Below are 26247 nucleotides of genomic sequence, written 5' to 3' on the forward strand. Positions count from 1 at the left end.
TAAATATTTATTTAATGATCTTCTAAGTCTACAGTCTATACTTTATGTTTATCATATCATCTTAAAGTGAAACTCTAAGTTGTTTTTTGGAAATACGTTTATTTGCTTTCTTGTGGGGAGTTAGCTGTGAAGACACTCTCATGTCTGTATGCTAAACATGTATTTAGAGCACAGGTTTAGCTTCGCCTAAAGACTGAACATGCAACAACAATTTAATTAGTGAGTTTTAGTGGTGTTGGTAGACATATTTATTTTAAACCTTTGGGCAGAGGCAGGTTATTTGTTTGCCCCTGGTTTGAGTCTTAAGCGCCAAACTAAGCTAATCGGCTGCTGGCTGCAAACAGAGTGGTCTTGATCTTCTCATCTGGGCTTTGGTAAGAAAGTGAGTAAGCGCACATCCCAAATGTAACTATTCTTTTTAAAATTATACATATTTTTGAATTTGGCATTGTATTGTTCCTAGTTAATTATAGAATGTTTTGTTTCTTGATACAATGATGACATTTCAGATGGCTGATGCAAATATCAATTTAACTGCCCAAGAAAAACAATAAGCTTGCAAGTGAATTCTGTTTAACAACAGTTTTATGTTTGTCATCTCAATCTTTTTATTCTCCGCAGATATTTTGTGTCATAGATTATATCTAGGGAGGAAAGGAAAAGACATGAACAGATGGTGCAGGACAGTGTCTGTATGTGTATTTGCAAAGATGTGTTTGCAGCTTGTCCATGTGTGATGAAGTGTTTGTGTTTTTTTGCATTCTCATCTTCACATTTGTTTTGGTCTTTGTTTTGGTTTGCTTTTCATATAAGTCTGGCAAAGATCACTCTAATCGGTTACTAAAACACGAAACAAAAGAACAGATACTGCAAGTCATGATTCATGTCTGCCTTGTGATTTGCAGCACTTGCTTGTAGTGGCATTCCTCTGCCCCAAACCAGGATGATTGCTTATAGAATAACATGAACCATGCACTGTATTTCTTATAATCAGCTAAATAAATACATGAGTTTTGGACTCTTGATATAAGAAGATACCTGCTTTCAAGGCATGTTTTTTTAAGTTTGTGGCAATGCACTGATTATGATAAAAGTGCAATTTTGATACATTTGTGGTCAAGTTTACTTAAATTTACAGAAGAGGAATAACTCACAGAAGATACAGCACAATCTCTTAATGTGAGAAATTCCCTTTCTCTTGTCCCACACACATATTTTTTTACACTGTCTTATCTCAGCCATTCTTGATACTGTTGTATGTCAGTCAAGAATTCAGCACCAGCATTCTGTAAAAAACTTAACAGTCGTGTTTCATATGTGTGAAAACGAATCTAATTCTTCAAAATACAATGCAAAATTAGGATATCCTGGATATGGATCACTGAAAAAAACAACAACATCTGAATGATGCAAGTTTTTGCAAGGCCTTGGTGATTTGGCTGCGGTTGTGGTTCCATTTCCTCTGAGCCCTTATTTTCCATATGAAGATTGGATATCATCAAAAGTCATCGCCTTTGAGAAATTTCCTCCTGGCAATTTCTCAGTCCATCTCTATTCATCATACTATGAAATAGGATGGACAGAGACAGAGTGAAAAGGGAGGAAAAGGAGCTAATTTTCACTCCTCTATGTAGAATTTAGTAGGCAGGAAAAGAGAGAATTCAATCATTATAAGAAGATAACCTTTAGGCTGCAGCTGTTTGCTTGTAGAGTAATTGTTTCCTTGAAAACTGTTTCTCTTCTGAAGCTTCTCCCCTTTGTTTTTTGTAGAATACTAACTTATCATTTCTATCTCTCTCTGTCCTCCTATCCATCTGTCTCTCTCTTCAATTTATTTATCATTCTCTTCCTTCTTCTCTCTCAAAATTCTCACTTTTGCTGTCTCACACCCTCACACATTCCCTGTCTGCTGTTCAAACATAATTGGGAGTTTTACAGCATTTTGATCATGATAATGTGTGCACGTATCTACTCATCTTTGTCATCTTTCTCCCTTCTCTGCCAACATTTTACTAATAATCCCCCATTCTTTCTCTTTGTGTTCTCACTCCATGTCAACATTACAACCTCTTTTCCTGCCTTCGCTCCCCTCTCATTTTCAACCCTTTTCCTTCTTACTATCAACCACCATTGCTCTCTGTCCTCACCCTTTGTCTTGTTTGATGGTGCTTTTGATGGAAAAGGAGTTGCAGGAATAGCTGATAGTTTCCTCTCTCCTGTGAATGCAAGTAGTTTCATCTGTTATGATGAATTTTAAAATTTGACCAATATCCAAGCCATTAACATTTACTAATCAGTGTTGGGCAAGTTACTCAGAAATTGTAATAAGTTATTAGTTACTTCAATTCAATTCAAATTAGCTTTATTGGCATGAATGTGTAATAACAATATTGCCAAAGCATCATACATACTACATAAGAACAATCAACCCCATACATTTCATTAAACAAGTAATTAAAGCGTAAAGTAATTGAAGCGTATGTGTTTGTTAATTAACAAAACAGTAAGTGTGTGTGTGTGTGTGTTAAATATATATATATATATATATATATTGAAAATAAAATAAATAAATAAAACAGTAAGCGTGTGTGTGATTGTGTGTGTGTGTGTGTGTGTGTGTGTGTGTGTGTACATTAATAGACAAAAATTTAAAAAATAATGATTAAAAAATAATAATAATAAATATAAATAAAAGAAATCAGTATCAAATGTAAAAACAAAACAATTACTAAAATATCAAATGATCAAAATAAAAATAATTTGAAAATCTGTACAATTATTTATAAGTCTGAGGTTCCACTGTCCTCACTTCATGGCATGAGGAGATATATTTTGCAGCAATTATTTCACATTTGGGCATTTCTCCCAGTAAATAGGGGAGTTTCTGTGTGTCTGATATGAATTCGAATTTGGGGTATATTTGGGAAATGTTTGCAAAGTGTTTTTGTCTTAGTGTTTTATATTTGGGGCATGAGGTTAGAAAGTGCAGCTCTGTCTCTACTTATTACTCCTTAAAAAGTAATATTACTCTACATATTACTAGGTGATAAAAGTAAATAATTATGTTATTTGTTACATTACTATATTACAGTCATTACTACCCTGCTCCCCCCTAAAAAAAGCAGTCCCCACTTATCACAGCAGCAAGGAGTTTGGTTTTTACAAAACATAACATTTCTTAATGCCACCGGCTGAAATGACAACAGTAAATCCCGACTTTTGAACTACTGTTTTTCTGCACATGTATTTATAAGAGCAGTATTCAGTATTTTCACAAAACGTTAACATTGCTTAACGCCACTCTCTCCCGACGATTCCAAGCATCACTGGCAGTAGCTGCCAGAGTTTTTTTTCTATAAGCTTCACGTTGCTGTGCTGCTTCAGCAGATGCTTCAATAAATTAGATAAAGAATTGTTTGCGGTTGAAAGCTTTTTGCTGGTTGCACAAAGTTTACAACAGACGATAATGTTCTTTGCATCTTAGACTGTGACACAATAATGGTGATACTTACAGCTGTGGAAACTCTCTCCCTCGTTCTCCATTCTTCCTTTAATTTTTGGCTAACAGCTGACTTCTTCTTCTTCTTCTTCTTCTTAGGCAGGACTCTGGCCTTTTTGAGACAGGTTTGCGTCCTACTTAGATACTTTGAGTAAGGTTTGGGGAAATATTTCTGGGAATTCTTTAAAAATAACTTTTTGTCATATTTGCTAAAACTGTCACTTTATCCTTATACTGGTACATGACACAGATGATCTGTGAAAAAAAAAAATCTGGTTCCCCTGGCTCCTCCTAGTGCTCTTGATGCCACTGCCTGAACAAAACAACCAGAGCAAGACACTGGCCAAATCCCAATGTCCACACTCAGAGACTTTGAGGCATGTTCCCGGGAAGTCTTTGAGGGCTTAGGGCTGTCCCACTGTCAAATCATCACAGTGGGCAATTCCCTCAGGCCAAGTCTGCATATATGTGGACTTACTTTTTTTCGTAAGTCCACATAAAGTATATGCAGACTTGGCCTGAGGGAATTGCCCACAGTTCAGAGTGGTATGACATGAAACATTACCAGGGTTACCAGGGGACACCCGGAAGCAAGAGAAATATCATGGCAAATCTGCCTTATAGGAGAAGAAGATAGATAACATAGATTTAAGATGGTGTAGTGAACCGACAGTGTGGATTTGTGCATTTTATATTAAATAATTTGGAGACTCAACTCCTCTTTTCTCTCCCAGAGAGAAGGAGGGGATTTGAGATCAACTTTCAACAGACGGCTGAAGAGACCCCAACAGAAGGGGGGTGGAAAGGTCGCTTTCCCTAAGTGCTATTCCTGAGCAGCCTGATCATAAAACTGGCACCTTTGATTCCGCAGCCTGATAACGCGGTGCCTGACTGTTAAACTGACAAAAGGGACATTAACCAGCGATTAGCATTTCCCTGAACAGCCTATCAGAAATCCCCTTAAAAGGGGGCAGGAAACTCTAAACTGCCCCCCACACACACACATGCAACCGTGGCAACTGACCTTGCTCTGTGTTTCATTACCTCATCAAAGGGATACTCCTTCTTACCTAGGTGTGACAAAATCCGGAACACCAAGGACAGCCCTAAACTTTATGTAAACAAAGACTGCAGTCTCCAAAGACTCAAAGCTGTTTAATTAAATTATCTTTTAGTTACTTGATTACGTTTGCCTCTATTTGATTAGTTGTTGCTATCTGTTGTTGATATTATTGCTGAAAAGAATCTAAATAAGTTACTTTTGCAGTGTTTTAATTTTCAGCAAGATTAAGGACACTCCTTCATTTTATGTGTAACCAATGCTTGTTCACAATACTTTCTCACACAATTCCTTTAGAAATGATGATAAATGTCATACTACACGCTATTAATTGCCAGCTTGAATTTAAGGTTAAATAACTAAATTTTCCAGCTCCTGAGAAGATTGTTTTTGGATTAATCTAAGCTGTCCTCATGTAAACTGAGCTCCCCCAAGTGGACGAAATAAGTATTACATGCCATCCCAGACAACAAGAGAGCGACACAAGACGTCGTTCACTCTCTTCCTTCTTCGCTCTGCTCTCTGGACGCTACCCTCTTGTTCAACGGCGCTTCGGCACGTGCCCGGCGTGCCCTCTCCCGGCAACGCCCTAAGAATTCGACCAGCGCTTGAAGCTACACACGGGAAGTGCCGCAACATTGATTCTTCCCTCAGTTCCAGCAACTTTACTTGTTTTATTTTCTTTCTTTTGTTTTGTTAAAGTTATCAGTCCGTTAAGTTACACTAGTCTAATTGGAGAACGACCAAGTTCCCTTTTTAAGCTTTTTCGTCAAGCTAACTTCACCGAGGTCAGACCACGCCACGTGGCCCGCCAGCAGGAACCAAGGACGACGAAAACTGCTAACCCAAGCCAGGGTTGGCCCCCACTGCAAGTTTCTTCAATAATCCTCCCCGAGAAAGCGACTGGCCAGCGGCTTGAAGCTGTCCTATACGAGAACGCATGGACTCTGCCAGTGTGAGGCTTTTTATATTACCTTAGTTAGTTAATCAAGTCCCTGCCAAGAGAATTTACCCTTTAGATGTGAGAATGACTGATCCTCAAGGTAATGTGATAATGTGGCAAAGTGCTGTCCCGTTCATAGCATTTTGAGCCCTTGCAGCCTCTTGCACTCAATCACTTTCCAAGTGATGTCAGTAAAGTCTATGAGGGTTCAGGGCTTTGGGGGGACACTGGGATTGGGCCACTGTCTAACGCAGTGTCAATCATTGCTCGTGCACATGCTGCGCAGCTGCTGTTAGAAGTTGTCGCAGCTGCCTCTGAAGCTTGGGGTGCTCTCCCCTGACCCACTAAGCAGTGGATGGGCGTCTTTGAGAAGACAAGTTGAAGCAAGAGGGTATCAGGGTCTTGGCGAGACTCTCGCCGTGGAGAGCGAGCCCTAAGCGGGATAAGGTTTTGCAGGGCAACCAGCTCCATCTGCTGCCATACCAACTTGTGGGTTTGGTGGGAGGAGTTTAGCGGAGTGATACGAGCGGCAGAGTTACCTAAGTAACCTACTAAGTGAAAGTCCTGAGTTTACTTGACCCATGACTTCCTTATGCGAATATGTCGCTCTTTATACTGACCTGACTTCTTCCTTTGCCACAGTCCTGCGGCCACTACGGGTTGCAGCCTAACGATAAATGTAAATATGGGTCGTAACAAGCTGCTGCGTACCTATAAGGACATTTTTCTGGTGAGGGCTAAACTTACACAAAGACACAACAGAGATCTTGTGTCCAGGTAGTTAATTAAACTTTTTTTAAATTTACTATTTTACTATTTTTCTAATGTTAACAGATTCTGGATTTTAAATGAGGTAGAATGACTAGATGTAATTTTAATCATTTTAAACTCAGTGTTGTTTTTTTGTGGAATAAAACTGCTCACAGACAAATTTATTATTTATTCGAAGGAAGTGCAGTGTCTAAAATGTAGAAGTGAAGTCTTTTGTGTGTATGGAGGGGATCTTTGAAATGCTTTCATTCCTAAAAGACACTGAATGTTTTGCCAATCTTCAAAATGAACATTTTAAAACTCTTGCAACAAGATATATGGTCATTAAAATCTTTCTCATTATGTTGATGAAAAACAGAATCCAAATGAAATTACATATCATTTATGTATATATTCTGTTGCAAATTAGTAGAATGAGTGTAATTTTTAGGAGAGTATTGCAAGAGCACATCGACAGCATGGCTTTCATGAAGTAATTTGACTCCGATTACACTGTGATAAATATTTCCTCATCCACTATGTTATCCATAATGTGAACTAATAGAGATCATTGGAAACCTTCAAAGACAGTTCTGATGAGTCATTTTCAGAATATGACTCCCAATTTCAATGTACAGCAAAACCTCAAGAGGCAGCAAATGCGAGATCGTCTCAGCAAAGCAAGATTACTTTCCAGTCAATTTGTCATGAAAAAGAAATACAGAAAACAATCAGCCAAACCAGAAGAACGGCACTGTGGGCAATTAATCACTGTTATTTCTTTTCTCTCACTTACCACACTTGTGGTTATGTTGTTATTTTGCCCTTCTACTCAAAGTCCCCATAGCAATATTTCTGTATCACTGGATTCCTGGTGCAATTTTTCTTATCAGTCAAAGTTTCAGTCAATAATTCTACAACCTGTAGCAAGTGGTAAAAAAATGGAGACAGTTAAAATCCTCACCTTTCATTCATCTCTATCAAACATGTCATTAATTGTTTACTTCAGAGGTCACTAATAGGCGGACCGCGGAAAGTGGCAGTTCTATAGAGGGAATGAAAGAGAAGATGAGGCATTACAGCTCTTCAGTTGTAAAGATGTGTTGAGTGTTTATTATAGAATTGGTTAAGACTACACATCATCACTTCAAGCTACACCTTTTATTTCCTTTTCTAAAGATTAGGCACTTTATTTTAGTTTACTTAAATTTAGTATTTATTATTAGAGTAGTTATTATTTATTATCCCTCCAGTTTGATGTGAAAACTGAAATATTCTTGAAATATTATTTGATTTGACAGTACGTTTTTGACTAAAAACATATGTTGATACAACTATACATTATGGTACTGAATGATAAGGCAGGCTAGTTGTTTTGATGTTCCGGACCTTTGCTTCGGGAAATTTTCTCTAACTGGACCTCTTTGAATTGTAAATGAATACCCCTGGTTTACTTGATTTAAATGACTTTCTTGATTAAAAATAACTATAAAAGGAAGTGCATGATAAATTATACCACTACTCTTTAAATCATTAACCCCAACCATGTTCAGATCCTCCACAGCACAGGGGAGATACTGAGGCCAAATACGAGAAAAAAATCGATTGAATCCGATGTCACATTATTAAGCTCCAATTCTGGTGCTGATGTTACGGTGTTGTAGCGGTGGGATTGGGGCTAGGAGAGGGCATGAGGGCTGATGCCTGGATCAGTGTCCTGGGTCAGTGCTAAATCCCATCGCTCATCCCTATCAGTGTGGAAGAGATGAGAATTAATCTTTAGCCCCCCCCAGAGAAAGACCCAGAGGCAGAGTGAGAATTAAATGTTTAAATGTGAAATGGACTATTAGTGAACCACTAAAATACAAATGGTTTACTGCAGTGCAAATGCTGATTGAGAATCAGTCTTTGACATTGTGCACAGCCATGGAGCCAAGCCCTAAAATGCTGCTTGGGTTTTAGATGGCTGTCATTTTCTCTTCCCCTCCTGTTTGATTCTCTCAATATTTCTTGTCTCTGTATGTATGTCTCTGTATGTGCCCTTCTTGCCCACAGCAACTTTATGCCATCCTGTGACCCTGTATCTCAGCAAGGTTCCAATCAACACACCGCAAGTGGCTCAGGAAGCAGAATGGGCAATCATCCCTTTCTTTCACCCCACCATCAGATTCGAGACAATTACGCTCGTCACTGTAGTTAGGTGCAATAAAACCTTCACAAGTAAAAAGCCAATAACATTATTAATACTGCTGTTCAACAAGCATAAACATGTATGTTAGACAGCGGTTTAACACCTTTCTCTGCTGCTCCATTTCAGGAGTTACCTAGTCAAAACCCTGTAGTGACGGTGTCTGCCCCCCTACCATTGAAATTAGTTAGATCAAAGGTAAACAGAAGAGGAGCTGTGTATAAAAACCTCATGAAAATTAAAACCACAAGAGCAATAGTACAAAAGAATTGGATAATTAAATGTGGACTCTTAAACATCAGATTTCTCTCCTCTAAAGGTGTACTAGTAAATGAATTAATATCAGATTATAATAGTGATTTATTTTGTCTTACTGAAACCTGGCTGGGTGATGGAGTATATGTTAGCCTAAATAAACCCACTCCTCCCAGTCATATTAAACCTAAACTAAATTATAACTCATTTGAAAGCCTTGTTCTTAGTCTTTCACATCCAAAGTTAAGGACTAAACCTTAAAACGGATAACGGATTTTAATATTCATGTGGACGTTTAACCACACCCTTGACCTTGTTCTGGTATATGGTATTGAAATTGAACATTTAATAGTTTTAAATTTTATCTGACCACTATTTGATAACTTTTGAGTTTGTATTGCTGAACTACACACCATTAGGCAAACATTTCTATACAAGATGTCTGTCTGATAGTGCTGTAGCTAAATTTAAGGATGTGATGCCATCAGCTTTTAATTCATTATCAAGTCACAAAGTAACGGAGGACTCCTCTGCTAATTTCAGTCCTTCCCAAATCAATCCTCTTGTTGATAGTGCTCCAGGCTTGCTGCGAATGACACTCGACTATGTTGCCCCTCTAAAAAAGAAAATAATAAAACAAGCTCAATGGTATAACACTGAAACTCGCAAATGAAAGCGAAACTTGAGAGGAATTGGCATTCCACCAAACTGGAAAATTCTCGTTTAATTTGGAAAGAAAAAGTGTCCTGTTTTTTTCTCATTTTTGTTCTCCCACTGTTTTGTTCTCCTGTATTCTGCCTGCCTCCCTGTGTCTCCTCCCCTGCATGTTCTCCTCCTCTCTCTCCTTCTCTCCTGAGCCCAGCCAACGACCCGCACCTGCACCTTGTCAGCCACCTCGTCAGCCTGCCACACCTGCCAGTAATCGCCTCATCCCTGCCTGTATATCAACCCCGGTTCTCCACACCATCTTCGCTTGATCGTCGTTGCGCTCAACCCGGTGCCAACCTCTCAAGCGCTGGTTAAACCTCAGATGTGATCTCTGATTTCCAGCCCTCAGTTATTCCCTCTGTTAACTCTGTCTCTCTCTGCTTTCCCTCCCAGGTTCACTCACCCTTGTCCTCCGTTCTGTTGGCTGGGCTCATCCTCCGGCCCTCTCCTCTCAGGCTTCCTCCACGGCGTCCTCCCAGCTCCCCCCGCTTCTCACCTCACCGCCAACTACTCCTCGGCCCTCCATTTCCATGTCCCCCGGCATCCACCTCTCCTCCATCTCCTCTTCCCTAGCCCCACTCTAAACTTTAAATAAACCTCCTTCCCACTGAGCGTTGCGTTTGGGTCCATTCTGTCCAATCTCATAACAAGTGGTGAAAATTACAAATAATCTCTTAATTGCATCAGACAAAGGACTTTGTACTGTCTCTGTACTGGTTTTATTAAATCTTAGCGCTGCATTTGATGGCGTTGACCATCATATCCTATTACAGAGACTGGAACATTTAACTGGCATTAAAGGAACCAGCTCTAAGCTGGTTTAAGTCCTATTTATCAGAACGATCTCAGTACATGTTAACGATGAGTCCTCCATGCACGCCAAAGTTAGTCATGGAGTTCCACAAGGATCTGTGCTCAGACCAATCCTGTTCACTTTATATATGCTTCCCTTAGGCAATATTATCAGGAAACACTCCATAAACTTTCATTGTTATGCAGATGATACTCAGTTATATCTATCAAGCCAGATGAAACTAATCGGTTAGCTAAACTTCAAACGTGCCTTCAGGATGTTAAAACCTGGATGACCTGCAACTTTCTAATGTTAAACTCAGATAAAACTGAAGTTATTTACTTTGTTAGCACCTCTGTGATGCATTATCTAAAGATATAAATAAACTGGATGTCATCACCCTGGCCTCCAGCACCACTGTGAGGAATCTTGGAGTTATCTTTGATCGGGACATGTCGTATAACGCTCACATTAAGCAAATTTCAAGGACCGCCTTTTTTCACCTACGTAATATTACAAAAATCTGGAACATCCTGTCTAAAAATGATTTGATACTTCTAGACTGGATTACTGCAATTCCTTATTATAAGTCTGCTCGAAAAAGTCAATTAAGACTCTTCAGCTGATCCAGAATGCTGCAGCACGTGTTCTGACAGGAACCAGGAAAAGAGATCATATTTCTCCTGTTTTAGCTTCTCTGCATTGGCTTCCAGTAAAATCCAGAATAGAATTTAAAATTCTTCTTCTCACATACAAAGCTCTTAATGGTCAGGCACCATCTTATCTTCCAGATCTCATAGTACCTTATCCCACCAGAGCAATGCACTCTCAGAATGTGGTTCATAGAGTCTCCAAAAGTAGAATGGGAGCCAGAGCATTCAGCTATCAAGCTCCTCTCCTGTGGAACCAGGTTCCAGTTTGGGTTCGGGAGGCAGACACCGTCTCCACATTTAAGGGTAGGCTTAAGACTTTCCTCCTTGTTAAAGCTTATAGTTAGGGCTGGCTCAGGTGAGTTCTGAACGTATGCTGCTATAGGCCTAGACTGCCGGGAGACTTCCCATGATGCACTGAACTCCTCTCTCCTCCTCTTTCTCCTTCTGTATGCAACCTCATCCCATTAATGTATGTTACTAACTTGACGTCTTCCCTTTCCCGTAGTCTTGTGCTTTCTCGACCCTCTCCTCTCTTCCTATTATTTTCTGCAGGTGTTTCTAGCTCTGGAGCTGCGGAGTTGGATCTGTGGTTGCGAGTCACCTACTGGCCCCATGTTCCTGCTCTACACCCTCTGCTAAAATTATTGTTACTAGTCTTATCGTTATTGTTATCATTAACATTACGATTATTATCATAAACAGTACTTTAAATATCTGTACCAGTATTCATTCAGTCGATAGGACATTACCTTTACTGTCTGTACCTCTGTGTGCAGGGCATCCAATAAGCTGTGAAGACACTTTTACTTGCCATTTATGGCGTTTTAAAGCATATTTAGTCTCTGCAGAACACATACGCCTAGCCTATGCACTGTTTAAAAAATCTAAGTCAGATGTTCACTGGATTGATTCTGATTGCCTAAATTAATAGAAAGGTTTCTCTAAATTGCTTGGTTGCTACTTGTTTTTTAGCAATGTCCAAGGGGAATTCATTTAATTGAATGTCACCAGTGAAACTGATCTTGGCTTTTACTCAGTGTAGTGAACAACGGTGTGGATCTGTGCATTTTATATTGAATAAATTTGGAGCTACTCCAAATTCCTCTCTCCTCCCCCAGAGAAGAAGGGGTAGGAGTCAAAGTTGCTTTCTTTAAGTGCTATCCCCGACCATAAAACTGGCACCTTTTTGATTCCAAAGCTGATAACGTGGGGCCTGACTGTTAAACTGACAAAGGGACACAAACCAGCCATTAGCATTTCCCTGAACAGCCTATCAAAACTGGACCCCCCACACATGTTTCCGTGGCAACTGACCTTACTCTTTGTTTTATTACCACATCAAAAAGAAAACCCCTGTTTCACCCAAGTGTGACATGGTCCAGGTAGCCGAACTTTGGATGACCAAAGACTGGAGTCTCCAAAGACTCAAAGCATTTAATTAAGTTTAATTACATCTTTAGTTACTTGATTACGTTTGCCTCTATTTGAGTAGTTATGTTAACATGTTGATGCTATCTGTTGTTGATATTAGTGCTGAAAAGAAAGTTACTTTTGCAGTGTTTTTATTTTCAGCAAGACACTCCTTCATTTAATGTAATCAATGCTTGTTCATAATACTTTCCTACAAAATTCCTTTAGAAATGATGATAAAGAAATGTTTTACTATACTCTTAACCGCCAGCTTGAATTTAAGGATGAATCAACAATATTCCCCAGTTCCTAAGGAGAGATGATCTTGGATTAATCTAAGCTTTCCTCATGTAACCTGAGCTCCCCCAAGTGGACGAAATAAGTATTACATACCATCGTTGGAAATGCCGTTAAATGTATAAATATCCTGAACAAATAATGTGACAATTGTTTCCTGTTACCAAATGCCTAGAACAGTACAACCGTTTGACCATTGAGGTTCAATTGTGGAAAATATTTGATTATAATACGTGCAAATAGATTTCTTTTCTTTTAGACCTCAAGTTTAAAAAGGCAGTCCCTTGCGAAACCTGGCGTTGGCGTTGGCTGGCGTGCCTCGCCAGCCAACGCCCTCAGAGTCGACCAGCGAGACAGGCTTTTTGTTTCGCTTGAAGCTACACACGTGAAGTGCCGAGACATTGATCTGCCCCTCAGTTTGTTTTATTTTCTTTATTACTTTTGTTTTGTTAAAGTTATCAGTCCGTTAAGTTACACTGGACTAATTCAGGAACGACCAAGTTCCATTTTAAGCCTTTTCCGTCGAGCCAACCTCACCAAGGTCAGACCAAGCCACGTGGTCTCGCCAGCGACAACGAAGGAAACCTGAAAACAGCCGAATTGCCAGACGGAGGAGGCGTTTTCAATCAGACACGGAGAACCCCGGAGAATCCCCAGCAAAAGCCAGGATCGGCAGCTAGCGTGGGACCAGCAACAGGCCAAAGCAGGCCGCCACAAGCAGTAAGACTTAACACACATTCTGTGGTCAGATTTCCCTTTTAACTCCTAAACATAGCGTTACCTTACTTTCATTAGTTCTTCTATGCCGTATGAGTCAAATGTTTCCCACAATCGAACCTCCGTTTATCATTGTTCAGCAATTGTTTATTTTCCCGGTATTTAACCATCTTTTTATCACATTAGTTAGAGAATAAAGTGACTGTAATATAATCAAGAACTCTGTGTGTTGCCTATTTCTACATCCCTGCCAAGAGAATTGACCCTTTAGATATGAGACTGACTGACTGATTTAAGATAATTGAGCGATTATTAACTAACTGATCACTAGTGATAATTGTATAATTATTCAAAACTACCTAGAGGTCCGGAGACTCTAGGTTTATAACAACTCCGGTGGTGCCCTGAAACGAGGAATAAAATTAGATTTTATGAATATTAAAATTCATAATTGGGTATCAATTCTCATAAATTTATTAAAATGCATAACTAAATTTAGGTTTGCTACATCAGGCTACAAGCTGTTATTTATTTAGGAAACAATAATTTTTGAGATTCATAAGGAGAGAGTATTCTATAAAACTGTTTTTGGGGCTTTACACATAGGTGTCCCTATAGGCTTATCCTACTTAATTTAACAAGGGGCTGCTTGCGTGTTATTGCCACAATAATTATTTGTGTTGTTCTAACTGATGCACAGCAGATGAAACACTTGGCTATTGCTCCAAAAAAGAAGATCTCTGGATCCCACACGTAACTTTGTGTAGTTTATTAACCAAGTACTTTTATACTTTAACTTGAGTTTGTCAAATGGTAATATTTAAGTTGGCCTGCCCCTACTGCTGAAAGAAATCCTAGAGGAAACTGCGTCCCTACTCAAGAGAAAATGGCAGAAGCTAAAGACAAAGTTTATGATAATTTATCACTCACAGAGTGATAAGAGTCCATCTCTGGGGGACGGAGGGGGGACTGTCATATCATTTTTGACATGAAAGCATGTTTGTTGCTTTGTATTTATGACACACTGTGCCCTTAATCTGATTCATTTACTTTCTTTTTTTATAAAGATTTAACATGACAACTGTCTTTAGTCTGCTGGTATTTGATAACTGCTAATAAATAAAACAATTTGTTTAGGGCCAAAGTAAAAATTGCCTTCATTTGTAGAGTTACAGGAGTTGTCAGCTGTTATCAGATTGAAATTGCTGAGATGTTGTCAAGATATAAGATCCATCAATCCATCCATCCATCTTCAACCGCTTATCCTGCATACAGGGTCGCAGGGGGGCTGGAGCCAATCCCAGCTGACATTGGGCGCAAGGTGGGTTACACCCTGGACAGGTCGCCAGTCCATCGCAGAGATATAGGATCACTATACATAATAATATGAGGAAAAAATGTGTAGCTCCTAATAGGCGATAGTGCTTAAATAGTGCTTATATACAAACTCCACAAATGCCCGACCACAACGTACTGTCCATGGCAGTTCAGCAAAATCAGCCTGGACTTTTCAAACCTGCACGTACCATGTAACACATTAATTAAACCAGCTAGTGTTCAGAACATGCTAAAAAAATAAAAACAGCAGCATACAAAAAATGTCAAAGCAGTACATGCAGTAATATGAAGCTGGAGCTATATCTGGGCCATATATCTGTTAAAGCAGCTTTATTTGGCTTGGTTCAGGCAAGTTGAGGCCAAAACAAAGTGTGACAGAGACAGATTAAATGCTGCTTTATCAGTCACATGGAGCAGAAGACTATGAAAATCCCTTGATATTATTTTCAGTGATTTCTCACCTGATACCAGATTCCCGTTTTTTTGTTTTTTATTACAGGGAGCCAACAATAGAGGAAGAAATTATAGGTTAAACTCTTTTTATATACAGTCTATGGTCACACTGTGCCAAGACACAAGCTTGGTTCAGTAAAAGTCAGGTTTGTTAGCATGACCTGTGCATACTACCCTGCTGTATTTTGTAGCAGTTTGCATGTTAGTGTTAAGGTTAAGTTGCCCCCCTTCCAGTGGACCACCATGGGACAAGAAATTTTTTGATCCCGTTTGAAGTGTGCCCTGAATTACACACATGATGTTTAAATGTCAAGAAAGTCACAATGTGTTGTAAAACTGTTGAAGGATAAAACTGTGAAAATACATAATTACAAAGACCACAAACCCAAAAGTCAAGTGACATCATAACTTTTTCTGTCACTGACATTACTGAAGCTAAAATCAAATAACTTGCATGTATATTGTGATGTATATTGTGCAAGACAAAAAATGTAGTTGAATGTTTTTCACACAAACCTACATGTTACTTTACTGTTTTATGATAAACTGTGACTTTCTTGACGGACAAAATTATCTTTTAAATTCATTTGTGTAATTCAGGGCACAGTTCAAACGGGATAAAAAATAAGTTATATTATATTATATTTTTCTTAAATAAGGTCCCATGGGGTGGAAGCAAGAGCAAGGGACTTTATGCACTCTATTGCCGTGTTTTGCTACTTTGAGGCTGTAGGTTTGGTTGAGTAATTGAACTCTCCATAAATCACATACTTTACACAATTTAAATAACTAAGTGAAGTCCAGTACAGCCCAACTACAAAGCACAACCTCAAAATGCACCATATAATTGAGTCAATGCAAAAACATCTAATGTAGCAGTCCCTGCTCATTTCTAGTAAGGTAGCATTTATTGTAGGGCTATTGCATTGTATTACATCATAACACATTACAATACATCATTTCAGTTTTTATCCCTGGTCACTCAGTGTGTTTGTTCACTAATCAAAATAGACTCATCAAGCACATTATCCAGAGTCCAGAGCTGGCAGTTAGACACTGCTTGATTCTTGCATTTTTGTACACCCAGTCACAGATCTTTCCTCATTATATGAATGCATTGTTTACTAAACCAAGGCTGCCAATCTCTCCCTCTTATTATCTTAAGTATATCCTCTCACTACGCCGTACCCCTCTAGTCATTCAGCATGCATACATACACCAGTACAGTAAATACAGTTGTTTGAACCAGCGGAAACATTGCCCTACTTCAATCATTTGCATAATGCTCAGTAGACACACATACACATGCAGGCACATCTGACATCTGTGCTGTAGAGCAACCATTACAGGTGATGCTGCTATTTAAAGATATTTTTTACTGTGCTTCTTTCTAAAATAAGGCTGTAGAACCCAAACATTAAGACTGAAGCTCTTTGTCATGATCTATCTGCAGCATCATGTGCTACCTGAGCTTTGTACATGCTTTTTGCAAACATTTTACTGATTCAACAATCATGTGGCAACATTTCTTGTCTAATATTCTGATTTGATATTTTGGAAAAAAAATATTTTCCTTCTAGGATTGTGTCAATGATGTTGTTGCAGGATGTCCACTAAGTAAGAGGAGCAATCAACAATCACTCTTGTGAGACTTGCTGAACATCCTAGGTAAGAGCTGTAGCTGTACCAATTTGGTATGGATTTAGATAGTGGTTGTGTTGGCTGGCTTAGTTTTGCAGAATACCTCAATTTGAAAAACAAGTTGTTGGAAATGTTTACAGAAACTATCTTCAACACCCATTAAACTCTCTGCATCCTTCTCTCTCTCTCTCTCTGTCACACACACTCTTTCTCTCTCTCTTTCACACACACACACACACACACACACTGCTGCCTATGTACTTCAAACCAAAGACAAAGCCTCTGTCAAGTGGGATTTAGCAGCGACATGGGCAGAGTTGGCAAGGATTGTGAGTGACATCATTTGGAAGCAGAGCCTCCTCTGCATGAACAGGAGAGTTATAAAAGAAGCTGGAGGAGGACAGGGAGCAGCTTGATGTGTTAGACATTTTTGGTTTGTGTATGTATGTGCGTGTGAAAGAAAAAAGGGGAAGAGTGTGTGTTTATATGCTCTGCGGTCTGTCTGTCTGTGAAAATTTCAACATAAGATATTTGTGATGGACGTTGTTACAGTTGTCTGGAAGGTTTGTAATCATAGTCATTACTGAGAGGGAGATATATGGAGAGATAGACAGAGAGCGAGAGAAAGAGAGAACGAGAGGAGACAAAGACACCCAGCACATTTCAGGTTGTACACGATATGAACAGCAAAGCAATGACATCCTTGTCAGAGAACTCACTTCTCTATACCCATTATATCCTCCATTCATGCTCACACCAGGATCATACTCAATCTGTCATTCAGTTGTTATACTGAGTACCGTGTGCAAATTTCATTGGAAGGATCCCATTATACAAATATACTGAGATGCAACTATTCAGACAAGTTAATTAATTGCAATATCCTAGACAACTTGCAAGAAATTGGGTGCTGAAGTTAAAGCATGCACTTCCAATGTATAAACTAAAGTAATTTTTCTCCACATGAATCTGTCTTTGCTCTGCCTCCGTCTGTCATTTTCTATTTCACGGAACCCTGACACTGTCACAGTCTTTCTATTAATCTCAGTAAACACTTCCTGAATGCTCACTGAGCTGGTCCATTATGATGACAAAATCAACACAGCCCAGTGCTGCAGTCCATCAGTCAATTTGCATAAGGGCAAATTTGGGTCAAACAGCTGTAGTGTGATAACAAGTTATTGGGTTTTTCCCAAAGAACAATGTGCTTCAAACTGTACAAGTGAGGAGTCTTGTAAACACTTTGGTAAACATCTTTTCATCTTTGGATGATGATGGATTAATGCTTCTTTCTTGTACAACCATTTCCACAAATAAATGTCAGTTTCTTGTATTTACTGTGATCATTTATGTTTACGTTTCTGAACTGCTCCATGTGGCACTCATTGTTTTTGGTACTTTTGCACACTGTAACCTTCATTCAAGTGCAAGGCAGCAGAACCAAGTATTGATTGCCCAGAATAGAGCTCACAAAAATATTGATTGCCTGGAAATGTTCCACTATAAAGAGACTGCATAATCATGACAGAGTAACAGAACACACAATGAGCTGAGGGACTTAACCAAATGTTTTAAGCTTGAGGAAAATTGTAGTTAACGAGCTTCTTCAAGTGGACTTTTTATTAAATAATATAGATATAGATTTCAAGTTAAAGTAAGCATTTTCAATACAGGCACACTCATTGGGATTACCTGTCTACAGCATCTAGTGTCAAGTTAAAAGGATAATTGAGGTTCGGAAGGCATAGCATCTCACATAAGCTGCGTTTCGACCAAAGGAACTAAACCCCAGAACTAGGAACCTTTGGAGGAACTCACTGCATTCCCACTAGAGGGGTCAGGGTCTAAATGTAGTTCTGGGGTCTTCATTTTACACCCTAAAAAGAGCTTGCTCGGGGGGTAGTACTTTCCGAGAGTACCGGGTACTTTGGAGGGGCGGGGCTTGCCTTGCAGTGAATTTCTAAATGGGCGACTAGAGGCTACTGGCTTTAACTGGAGAATGTCTGGTGTTTGTCTGCTACTGCACCTCTCTTTTCCACCATTGTTTGCAAACCAATAAATCACAATCAGCAGTCAAATAGCACACGTCTGGCCGCTGTCTGCTTGAGATCAATCGTCGACATTAAACGTAAATAGCAGCCTGCCTGGGTGTGTTTACAGCGAACAGCTGATGGAGTTACTACTGGGTCCAGAGTTGTTGTTTTTCATCGGTCAGGAAGTTTTTACACAGAGCTGAAGTCGGTCTCCTCCTCTTCAAAACCAGCTGAACAGCTGATTACAGCAGGTAATAAAGCTTGTTAAAATCACGTTCCTCTGAAGCTCAGGCGAAACAGACGTGAGTCCTGCAGCTGATCTGCAGCTCTGGTCGCTGGAAATGTTTTAATGTTTCATCTTCCAAACTGTCGCAATTACATTTTTGCGTTGTTTTATCTGTGCTGCAGTTATTTTAAGAACTTGATGGTTTTATCCAGTTTGTTATCCACACGTCTTGTGGATGTCCACCTGAGATCGTATGTTGCATTAAATTTATAGCTGGGAAACAGCAGCCAGCGTTCAGCAGTGTGTTTACAGCGAACAGCTGATGGAGTAACGCTAAATATACTGGACCGAAGTTGTTGTTTTAAGTTTTCTTCAGCCAGGAAGTTTCTACATGGAGACTAAGTCGTCTCCTCCTCTCCAAAACAAGCGGACCAGCTGATTGAAGCAGGTAAAGCTCGTTAAACATCCCGTTCCTCCAACACAGGCGTACACAGACATGTGCTGCCAGCTGATCTGCAGCTCTTGTTAGCTGGAAATGTTGTAATAACCTTCCAAATTGTCGCAAATTTATTTTTGTGCTGCTTCCTCTGTGCTGGAGTTATTTTAAGAACTTTCTGGCTTTATCCAGTTTGTTATTAAATGTGTAACGAACTTTATCGCATCTCCTCATTATAGCCTACTCCCACACAAAAAAGCTGCTTTAATGGTTAAGTTAAGCCTATAGTTTTTCATTATATTCCAGTCAAATCTGATGTTCATTTACAAATGTTGCTCATGGATAGTGGTTACAAATAATGATGCCTGTGCATCGCTGTGTACAGCCAGGCCTACAGCCTACGTCAGCTGGTTAATTTGCCTAATCTTCGCAGGTCTTTAGACCATGTGGAATCGCACACAACAGTGGGCTGAAGGAACCTTTTAGTTCCTTGAAAAGAGATCTGAGGACTTAAAAGTCCCGGGTACTTTAGGTCGAAAAGTGCCTATAGAGGGGAACTACCAACTACCAGGTGTCAAGATCCTGAGATAAACTCACTAAACATCACTTAAGTGTAGTTTGAGGATCACAAGATTAAGTTGTAAAAATGTTTGTCTTTCCACTATTTTAACATTTATAACTATTTTAGTATTTATGTGTCTTCCCTGCTGTTACGATTGTGGAAAATGACGTGCTGCTACTGGGAACAAGCCCTGTATTGTCTTTGGAAATACAATTAATATTACAAAACCTGTTTGTGATGGAAGGCACACACAGGTACTGCAGCTTTCCCAACACCTTGTCATACTTTGTGTGTTTAGATTGTCTATCCTGTGTAAACACCATATGGTCAGGATTTCTCCAAACCAAAAGAAATTTAGTCTAAATCTAATGTAACAAATGGCTCTGCTGCTCATGTGGGCGACCCAGGAGGAATATGCCTCTGACCCATTTTTTGCTCCAGACCATTAGTTTAAGAAACCCGGACATATGGTGTTAGCTGTAGGGTGGATTTTGTGTTTGGGCTGGGAAAAGGGAGCTTGAGTTAAACACTTTTGTTAAGAGGCAGATGTGTGTTGTGGTATTATGTAGCCTAAAGCGACGGCTCCCTGAGTAAAATAAGCCAACCACAGTTCTCTCCTATTTCCTCTCCAAATTACTGTTAATGCAAAGACAAGCTAGCATGTGTGATTGCTGCTATTAGCGCTGCTATTAGCGACACTTCTGCTGCTAAAACAAAATATGATAAATGGAACACCTGTTGTGCATACAAACAATGAAAATAAATCTAGAGAAAGCCTTTTTGGCTGGGGCAAACAAGTGGATGTTTACCATGTTCTTTTCCCACCAATCCCCTTTATTTAAGGTATTCAGACTGGGTTTAAGGGTTGACAAAGGCCATCTTGCTAAAGCTTCACTTGACCTATTTTAATCGCCTCTTGTTGTGCTTAGGCACCATGATGCCAGCATGTGGTGATCTAAACTGACCCCTATCATACAGCACAGGAGGAACTCAGCAGAAGAACAGGCCAGAGCTCCATTCTCGCTGTCTAAGTCCTTACACTTAATCCCCCAGTGAGGTTGTCTGTGAGCGATATCACTACAAGAGTATAGCAAACCCCCCTGGGGTGAAAACCAACTGCAGTGTGTTGCCAGAGCTTCACTGCTCCCTCCCTCTTCTTTTTTCTCAGTTTCTCCATCTCTCAATTTAAACTGAAACACGCACGCACGCGCGCGCGCACACACACACACACACACACACACACACACACACACACACACACACACACACACACACCCCTCACTTTCCAAATCAGCTACATGCCTTGTACATATATGCACACTTTCACAAAACCTCCATCAATCTTTCTCCATGTCCTTCCATGTACCTTTCGTGTCTGGCTCATTGCCCCCCTGAAACACACACACACACACATACATACATACACACACACACACACACACATATATATATATATAAGGATGTACATGTATGGATACCTGCCAAACCCTGGTAAGTGACATCACTCACTTTTATATGGTCAGCTGAGTCAGCAGATTTCTCTTTCACTCTGGCGTGTGTTCGACAAGAGACCGTCTGTGATTTCCTTTCTCAATCCAGCTCTCATTAATCATTCTTCTTCTCTCTCTCATTCTTCTCTGCTTGACCATCTAGGAAGGATTCAAACTAATCTATAATTCAGCCCAAACACAGAGGGCAAAAATATCAGGTCTGGAAATGTCAACTTTATGAATGTATTCCATTATCGATTACATTTAATCACACTGCAGTAAAAAATATCCTCAAACCACTAGTCTGCAAATTTTCAATTGAAGTTCAGATGTTAGGGCTGACTACAGAACACCCCATAAGATTCAGTGTTTTGTCTATTGACACTTCAGGAGGGCAGCAGAGCATCAAAAAGTAAGGAATCCTCACATACCATTATAAACAATTAAGTAGTTTCAAGAGCCCAGGACTCATATAGGTAACTTTCAGCTCCAGAGACAGAAAAATACTAGGATTGCAATTACACGCAAGAGAGTGAGGATGAATTTCTAGTACCATTTTTTCTTTGCTTAGTTTGCCATAGAGAGAAAAGAGACTATTACTTCTTGTTTATTGCTCTCCTTGTGGTGCTGTTTACCGCTTGGACAGAAGGATTAAGTCTGATCTCAATTTTCCGTCTTCATCCCCTTGTTCTTAATTCCATTTAAATGCTTGTCTGAACACAAGCCAGGTCGTCCCTAAGCCTACTTTCCATCTCACTTCATTAACATTGTTGCTGCTCTCCAGTTAAATCCCAGCTGAATAGCAAATAATTGGATGTCCCTCCTGATGTTTTAGTGGGCAAAGACACATTGCACACTCATGGCGCTACTTCAAACCTCTGCTGCATGTTCACCTTCTCAGCCTTCTTTTACCAAAAACAAAAAGATGTGCACTCGAAAAAATCAACAGCAAATTTCCTGGTTTTGAAAAGCAGTACACAAGAAAAATAAAAATGTAATGTTTGTTTTTTTCCATAAAATCTTGCGTAAGTAGAACAATTTACAATTGTGACTAGGCTTCAGCTTCTCTGTTACGAACACACGTTTGTTATGCAACCCATAACAAAGCCATAACCTAACATTTAACGTTAACCTTAGCGAGCTGTCAATAAGAAAACAACACTACATACTGTACATAATTGAAATCTAACGTTGAGTTATATTTTTAGTATTACAGACACAACTGTTGTATTTTTTCTTGTCCACCTCTGAGGCATGGGTGTTGCCTTCTGCAATTGCAACAATGACCGGTTGTAGTGGCGGTTCCATGGCTTTGCATTGTGGTACGCAGGTAGACTGGTCCAATGCATATTGGAGATTTTTTCCGAATCATCACAACATCCAGGTATTTTTGGCATACTGCAAATTTTGCTTTTGTATCCATACTGCACACTATATGCTATATTTTGGCCAAATCACTATAACATTCTGCTAGTACAGATAGGCAGTTCGAATGCAGCCACTGTTTTATATTTAAAGTAGCCTAACCTTCCGAAGATTTAGACTTTAGACTTTGTGTCATTGGACACATTGTGTGTTGTTGAAGTTCTGCCAGACAGGTGAAAAGGTTGAGATGTTTTACGGAAATATGTTGACATTTTGGATTTTTCAAAATGTTAAAAATGCTAACAAGCATTCTTGAGCAACTAAAGTATCAACAGAAACTGTTGGGAAAAGCCTGGTATACAAAAGTGCAAACTGAAATTACACATCAACGTACCTCCTATTTGGATGGAAAGCAACAAGGTGTCATGTGCATACATGGAAATTAGACACAGCGTGTTAAGAAAAATAATTGGAAATGCCATTTATGATTTGCATTTAGATGAGAAGATTTTCATTTTGTACTGATATTACTATCATGGGGCCTGTGGGAAATAATAGTGCAGGTGAGAGAGAGTCAGCAGTGCTGACTGAGCAAGGTTCAGTGCAACAGAAATAAGACCTTGCTCATTTATACATACAGTCATGCTTATAGACTGAAAGCCAATAAAAGCTTTATTTGCTGGTGTCATTTTAGTCAAACTGCTTGGAAGCTAATAAAGGTTCATAAGTGAAAATAATTTTAAGTACTGTAATGCTAATAATGAATTTTGCAAAATAAAAATCTAATCCTTGAAACATGTAGCAGATAAAGATGTGATTATGTTACTACTTATTTACACATAATATTGAGTAAAAGACACTAATACAAAGTTAATAGTTGCAGGAGATTGTAATAACTATTGCAGCCATAGACATGTCTATAAAGATGCTCTCCACTTAGGGCTGGATGATATATGGCCTAAAATCAAAATCACGATTAATTGAACATTTGACATCAATTACAATTAATGAATGATTATTTTGTTTTTGTTTTTTTGCCCTCATAGTTCACTGAAAAGGTTTGTACTGTAAATATGCTTGTCTATTAAAGGTGGGATATTTTTTCTATTCTGATTCTGAAATCAGAGGTGCAGCAGCAGACAATCTCTGGCATGTACATAACAGAGCATCGCCTGCTGAATGAATGACCACCACTACCGCGCTAAAATTTCACACGTTGATATCAATGCACAACTAACGATTTTCACTTGCAAACTGTGGAAGCACAGTAACACTCAGTGCTTGGCTAGCTCCTTTTCCTCATTCTTCAAAGGACATCTACGTGACAGGTGCTGTTATAACGGCAGCAAAGTTAGGTCTTTTAAAGTGGTCATATTATGCTAATTTTCAGGTTCATAATTTTATTTAGGGGTCGGTTTGTCACTGTCTTGTCTTGTGTGTGCTGCAGCTCAGTGTATTTCTCCACTGTTGGTTTTGAGGGCATGCCTAACTAGCTGCTAGGCAAGCACTATGACGGGTGTTACAAAGTGACGCAGATAGTTTACGGAAGTAAACGCTGGACTACAAGCAAGCTGTTTTCAGGCACATCAGGAGGACTGTTTTCTGTGGGAGATGGTAACTCCCTTTTGGGGGTGGACTTTTGGATTTTTCACTTTGCTTACCTATTACATGCACATAAAAGATATATAACACAATAAAGGAGAGGTAAAAAGCCACAAATATGATCTCTTTAAGGGCAGTGCAATGTGTGTGTGGGTGATCGAGTGTGAGAGAGCAAGCAGTAGAAAGTGACAGTCAAAGCTTGCGTAGCAGAGGGCGATTAGGAGGATAGGGCGGAGTTGTGTGACTTACACAAGCAGTAGTGTGCTTTTAAGGGGAAAGTAAATGAACATGAACATTGGGGAAAGTATTAACAGGATTAAAAAAACAAAATAATGGAAAAAATTATGTTGGTTAGAGGTTCTGAATTTCTGTTTTGAGTACTCTTGATTAATCTTCAAGCCCTTTCTCCACTTCTCCCACTGCACAAAAAGGTAGCCAAAATATAATGGATATGGACGCTTGTGACGTAATTTGGAATCTGCGCAGTAATGACTGTGTTGGAGCCGCTGTATTTACATACCGCCCATACATTCAGCCGACTGAATTGAAAGCAGGGCTCAGCTGTCAATCATGACGTATAGCATCAAATAATTAATTCGAACCAAAGTTATAAGTAAAAAGGGACACTTGAACATACATCAGAGTGATAAGAACTACCTAAAATGACAGAACACATCTGTGAATATTTGACGTGTATTTGATGTGATTTTTGAGTTTGGCCCATATCCCATCTGCTAACATGGAAGGGGCGAGATTTATGATCTACACTGCAGCCAGCCACCTGGGGTGATTAAAATGTTTTGTCTTGTCATCCATCTTTATTTTATAACAGTCAATGATTGCAGCCATCAAACAAAATACACCACTCTATTTAGATATAAAAAAAAGAAGCTAGAATTGGGGGTTGTGTAATTCAGTATAACTTCAGCCATCCAAGCAGTCAGCTCTACCCTGGATTTCTTCTGAAAACATCTCCTAATCATGCTGTTGTACATCTAAGATTAAGACTTTTTAAGTCCTGTTAGACATAACACGAGGATGTGCAAATCAATATTTGGTAAGCCAGCTCAAGCTGTGAGAAGTCTTGACTCATGACAGATTCCTCCTCTCCTCTCTCTTATCTACTCTGCTTCTGGACTGCCCTGTGCTCTGACCTTTCACCTCTGCTTGCCTAATGGTCTGACCCCTCCTTTTACATCCCTCTGTACCATCTCTCCATCCCTCTCTCTCATCTCCCAGGGGATCATGGGATTGAGGACTCTCAGAGTGAAGAGGGCAGATTCGGTCTGCCCTTCTTTGGCTCTTTTCACCTTCACCCCTGTCTACCGTCTCCAGTCACTCCCACTTTCCTCTTTTTCTCTTCCATTCCTCTATCTCTTGGTTTCCTCTCTCCTTTTTGCCCCCCTCTATTGCCATCCAACAAAGAGCCCAATCTGAATAAGCAATGCTGCTCACTCTTTACCCTAATGTGTAGGTCGGGACCCAGTAGAGCAGGTTATGTCGGAGGAATACTGATGGCAGTGGGGGGAGAGAACTAAACTAGTTACACAGAGGCATCTGGCAGACGGACAATAGGGAAAAGGGAAGCAGTCCATATTTAATTCAAACAGTCAAGAGCCCGTAGTGTGAAATTGGCTCAGATGCTTTGTAACGAAGGGCACTCTGTTCCCCTTTGTGTGACTGACGGCTTTGGCCTTGTAAATATTCTACAACTGGGTTTGGTAGTAATTGCACTTGTAACAAATAACTCTGCACGTTAATAACAGCACTTGGCACATGGGTAGCGATATTTTGCACTTTATTAGCAGGATTTGCATAGAACATTTTG

Source organism: Micropterus salmoides, unplaced genomic scaffold (assembly GCF_014851395.1).
Source record: "Micropterus salmoides isolate LMB-PRFRI ecotype aquatic unplaced genomic scaffold, ASM1485139v1 Ms_hic_scaffold_13, whole genome shotgun sequence".
Lineage (NCBI taxonomy): Eukaryota > Metazoa > Chordata > Actinopteri > Centrarchiformes > Centrarchidae > Micropterus > Micropterus salmoides.